Source organism: Notolepis coatsorum (assembly GCF_963971535.1).
Source record: "Notolepis coatsorum genome assembly, chromosome: 9".
NCBI classification, from domain to species: Eukaryota; Metazoa; Chordata; class Actinopteri; order Aulopiformes; family Paralepididae; genus Notolepis; species Notolepis coatsorum.
In genome coordinates this window covers 73,789,847-73,795,975 of record NC_140173.1, presented here as the reverse complement: position 1 = coordinate 73,795,975, position 6,129 = coordinate 73,789,847, and positions in this window count along the sequence as shown.

Below are 6,129 nucleotides of genomic sequence, written 5' to 3'. Positions count from 1 at the left end.
ATATTGGCAGTTCGCCAACCTTGCCACATCAGCTGACAATAAATGCGTCTCACTGAGAAGAGCTATGTCAATTTTCCTTCTTTTTAATAAGCAAAGGACACTGGTACGCTTGTGTGGTGTGTTCAGCCCCCCTGTGTTCCATATTAACCTCTTCCGGCCGTGCGGTCCGTCGGCGGACCGCAAATGACATCACTTCATAAATCAACCTCTCCAGACTGTTTAAGTAAGTATAAACATCATAACCATGTCACAACAGCAGTTATAATGTATATTATCATCAATACGTTAGTTTACCAATAGGTTAAAGTGTTATTAGTGCGATTTTAGTATTCGTTTTTGTGCTGTTTTGATCGTGAAAGTCAGCTGTTTTGAAAGATTTACAGATGGGAATTATAGGTGTTTTGATGCCATTTTGAAGAGGACATCGAGCACTTTAAATGAGCATTGAAATTTTTCAGAACGACACTTCCCAAAGGCCTCTATGGGGCTTCAAGCGAATTACTTCTGTATGCATTTCTTTAATATCTCTTATTACTCTGGATAATAAACCACAAAACCTAACGTTATTGGGATATATTGGAGCGCAGTTAGTTTCTCTTCCCTATTTTTAGCATGTAGCAACAATCAGATTTGAAATTAGTTTAAAAATGGCGGCACTCTGGCCAGAATAATAAACCTACTGTATATACAGTAGATTTCATTATCTGTTCTTATGCACACCTGGTGATACTAAATCCAAATTGAACTTGGGCGATAAGATTTAAGAGATAAGATTTGGCACAATCCATAAATGTGCGAATTGGCTATAATAAGGCCTGCTATTCTATATTCTATAATAATATTTCAAATTGCATTGGTCCGGATGGGAGAATTCAGTACTGTATCTACAAAACCTTCTGTTTAATCATCTTCCTTTCATTCATTCATTTCCTTTTTTGTACACGTGATCTCAAGAAGGTACTGAACGAGATCAGTGGCAGTTTTTCATGTAATAAAATACATAAAGAAGAACATTTGATTATTGTGTTTTAAAGGAACACGCCAACATTTTGGGAAATTACCGTCTTCTCCAGAGAGAGACAAGAAGATAGATACCAGTTTCCTCTCTGTGCGTTCAGTAGAAAACTATCTGGCTGCATGCTAGCCTAGCTTAGCACAATGAATGGAAGCGGACATGACCGGTTAGCCTTTGGGAGAGGTGTTAGTTGGACAATGCCTAGGCTAACCGGGTTATGTCCGCTTCCATTCATTGTGCTAAGCTAGGCTAATGTGCAGCCAGATAATAATAATAATAAATAATAATACATTTCATTTATATAGCACACTTTTCACCGTAAAGTACATGTATTTTATTGTGACAACTAATATACAAACTTGAAACTTGAAACACTTTAAACTCAATGAGATCTCTGCGCTGACATGGCTGACATCATACCTCAATAACTACTAAAACCAAGTGTCATGGAGAGGGACCCTGTCGGCCACCGGCCCCCTCCGGACGGGTGTCCTCCAGGGCTCGGTCCTAGGACCCCTTCTCTTCTCCCTCTATACTAAATCTCTGGGTAACATTATCACATCTCATGCCTTCTCGTATCATTGCTATGCCGATGATACTCAACTCTTCCTCTCCTTCCCTCCCTCAGATATCCACGTCTCTGAGCGGATCTCAGCCTGTCTGTCCGACATCTCCGCCTGGATGACGACCAACCACCTCAAACTGAACCTAAGCTAAACAGAATTGATCCACCTGCCGGCCAAATCCTCCCCCCTGATCGACCTTTCCATCACAGTCGAGAACGCAGCTGTGACCGCGTCCCCGACTGCCAAGAACCTTGGTGTTGTCCTCGACGACCAGTTGAACTCCCCCGCTCAGAAGGATCCGCCCCTTCCTGACAAAAGAAGCCACCCAACTCCTCGTCCAATCAACAGTCATCTCCCGCCTCGACTACTGCAACGCACTGCTTGCTGGCCTTCCGACCACTGCCACCAAGCCTCTTCAACTCATTCAGAACGCAGCGGCCCGCCTGATCTCAAACCTACCGGAGTCAGCCCATGTCACCGCACTTCTTAGGGACCTGCACTGGCTCCCCATTGCCGCACAAATCCGCTTCAAGGCCCTCTACCTGGCATACCTTGCGGCAAAGGGAACCGCTCCCGCCTACCTCCGGTTGGTCTCTAACTACACACCCTCAAGACTCCTAAGCTCTGCATCTTCTGTCCGTCTCAGACCCACTCCTATCCGAGCTCCGGGAGGGTCATCAAGGAGAAGCTGCCATTCCTCAGTCCTTGCCCCATAACGGTGGAACGAACTGTCCACCACAGTTAGGACAGCCGAAACCTGTCCAATCTTTCACCATTGACTAAAAACGCACTTCTTCAACCATTATCTGACATTTAATAATTTTTATATATTTTTTATATAACCATAACTAACCTTACTGTCATGCACTTGTCTTAATATACTAACCTACACTGTAGCACTCAACACTTTGATGAACATTGTTACTCAGCTGATAGAGTTGTGCCCTTCCTGATGACTTGTCGTACAGAACTTGTAAGTCGATTTTGATAAAAGTGTCAGCTAAATGACTAAATGTAAATTTTGTGCTTCACACAGCTAAAGGAAAGAAAAATAAATAAAAGCTTTAAAAGATAAAAACATTAAAATTTATAAAATAAAAACATAAGAATAAAAAGGTTTGAAACGTAAAAACATTCAAATGAATAAAATTAAATAAAGTAAAAACATAAAACATAAAAACATAGGAGCAGTAAAGAAAAAAATAGAAAGCTTTCTACTGAACGCACAGAGAGGAAACTGGTGTCTCTCTCTCTCTGGAGTAAGTTAATCTCCCAAAATGTTGGTGTGTTCCTTTAAAAACACCACTTGTGTGTGTGTGCTGTAGCCTAGCCTAGCCTACTCCCAGAGGTATCCAGGTAGTAGGCCCAAGGCCTTTGTGAATAAGCTGCTCTCTCTGGCAGGAATTTCACCTCCTTGGTAGCAACACTCAAGATGCGTTTCTGCAAGCTGTTGACTCCTGTGTCAGAGCTGAATGATGAATTGAGACCGGAGGAGAATTACACAATTCTGCTATTTTAATTAAACAGTCATATATTTAACCATTATGAAGCAATGAAACGCTTGCAGTTGTGTCTTGTCGCATCTGGAGGCATTTTCAGATTAACCCCCTAATAGCCTGTTTTAATGGGGGATATTTGTCAAAGTGTCAACTTTTTTAGATGTTAAGCACCTCTTTGACCGGTGTAGGTAGCCTAACCAGATATGCTCGGCCTGTGTAGAGTGTGAGTTCACATACAGATGACGTGACACATTATGATTGGTTGTACATCAGAAAGTGTACGGATGCCGTGTGTTTGTGCGGCAAACAACCACATTTTGATTGTTAGTGTAGAGAAAGAGATCTACAACTAATGTAAATGACAAACGTTACATTTAATAATAATAATAATAATAATAATAATAATAATAATAATAATAATAATAATAATAATAATAATAATAATAATAATAATAATAATAGATTCTATTTGTAATGCGCTTTACAGTTGCAAATCTCAAAGCGCTACAGTTAAAAGAACTTAAAAACTAGCGAGAATAAAGGAAAGAAAGAATATAAAAATAGGCAAGACTAAACATAGAATAACATAGAGAAACATAGAATAAATAAAACTGATAAAAGAAATTGGTAAAAGACCATAAAATGTGTGGAGCTAAATTTTTTATAAAAAGTCAACAGAAGGCTCTACTAAAAAGGTGAGTTTTGAGGCCTTTCTTGAAAGCATCCACAGTCTGTGGTGCTCTCAGGTAGTCAGGGAGATTTAATTATTTCATATAGTTTGTGTGTAAGTTCACTATATGTATTCACTATATGCCAAATCGTTGAGCAATTGATTTTGTAAAGGATAATATTGTTTTAAGTTAGTTAGCTAGCGCTAACATGCACATGCACATTTTATATATATATGTATAAGGAAGTGCGTCATATCTAGGACCCCAAGCAGTTGTGCCAGGCCGATATCAGGCACTGACAGTACCTACACCAGCAATGTCACTAAAGCCCCTTCTTTCGTGTAACGTCAGAGGTCCAACTCCGTATCTTGTAGCCATGCCCTTAACTCTGGTCCCACATCAAAGAGGCTGGCTTCCGAGGGTGGTTTGTATAGGGGGCAGATGGTCAGGATGTGGTCAACAGTCTGCTCAGGGTCTCCACACTCACATGCAGCGCTGTCTGCCAGGCCCCACTTCTTTAATGATGCTTTAAAGCGACCAACCCCAGATCTTAAACGGTTCAGCAGAACCCATTGCCGGCGTGGAAGATCGTCTCCTGTGGCGCCATCTCCTGGATCCCAGATGTAGTGGTGGATACGGGTTGGCCCAGCACTCTCCCACTCTCTCTTCCAGGCTGCCGCCAGCCATCCATTTCTGGATAGGTCCTCAGTGGTGGAACGGAGCATCTATTGTGCCACCTTGTTGTAGGGGTGGCGGGACTTGAGTCTGCTCATAGGTACTGTTGTTGTTGTGGTGTTGTGTAGGATGTGCCCCTTTCAGACTCCTATACCCATAACCTCACATTACTTTTGGGCTGTATGTCCGAACGCAAGCAGATCATTGTTCGCAGTATTTACATTTACATTTAGTCATTTAGCTCAGGGGTTCCCAAAGTCGGGGTCGCGACCCACAGGAGGGTCGCAAGCCGCCGTGGGGGGGTCGCCAGATGATTTCCCAAAAAAATTAAATATATATATATATATTTATTTTTTTTTCAGTCAGGCCACTGAACTTAGAAGCAGGCCAGGACAGTAGCGGTCAGGTGGCGTAGCGGGGATTGCGTTCGTCACCAACACCGGAGACGCTGGATTCGCCTGTTCGAATCCAGCTCCGGCGGTGTCACCAGCTTGGCTGGCCGTTCACACTAATACAATTGGCTGTATTAGAGGGTGGGAAAGCTGGCGGGGTGGGTCCGGGTCGTTGTAAACAGCGACTCCTACAGTTCGGTCGGGGTGCCTGCTCAGCGCGGATAGGATCTAAGGGGGGTAGTGTGATCCTTCCACACGTTTCACCCTCTCAGTGAGAGTCCGCGCTGCCAGGTGAAAAGAAGCGGTTGATTGGCTAGACGTGTGTCGGAGGAAGCAAGTGATAGCCTCCACTCTCCCAGACCGACTGTGGGGGGTAAGTGCGCAGTGACCAGGAAGGGGATTGGGAATTGGCATAACGACTAACATTGGGATGGGAGAAAATCGGAGGAAAAAGGAGGGAAAAAAAAAAAAAAAAAAAAAAAAAAGCAGGCCAGGACATTGTTTCTAGTTGCAGCAGCGCAATAGTTAGAGATAACCTAGGTGGGGAACAATCAGGAGATCACTGCAACTCACACAAGTTGGAGAACTATCTCTCTCTCTCTCTCTCTTGCTCTCACACACACACACAAAAGGAGCCGCATGTGATTGGTGGAGGCGGGACCCTTACAAAAAACTGTTGTTGCTAATCATTGACACATGCTAGCCTGTAATAATCCCCCCCAGAAAAATCTACTTTGCATTTGATATATTGCAAATATATGCCATCACACACACTGGCATTTAAAGGGTTAGAATTAAAAAATGTATATGTGGTGTTATGATCAGGGCTGAAGTTGAATAAAAGATTGTATTATTTTCAATCTGACATTACAAAAAAACTGAAAATCCATCAAAATCAGTGTTGTTGCTAATCATACATATGCTAGCCTGTTTTTTAACAATAATTTGTGATGCCATCACAAACACTGGCATTTAAAGGGTACAAATAAAAAAATTCCTCCACCAGAATGCAGGAAATGAAGTCTTTGTAACAAGAAATGTCCTGGTGGGGGACCCCCTGCTTAAAAAGTGGCCTGACTGGGGCTATATTTTGCACTATATTTCCTGGCCTGAATGATTTCCCAAGTCCGGCCCTGGTTAAAAGCCTCCAATGCTTATTAGTGTGTGTGCGTTTGAACGTGTGCATGTTTCAACCATACATTTCCATTTATAAAAAAAAAATTATAAAAAAATGTACCTCCTATAATAGTGGGGGTCGCGGCTTTCTGACCCCGTTATTTTTGGGTCGCGGCCTGAAAAGTTTGGGAACCC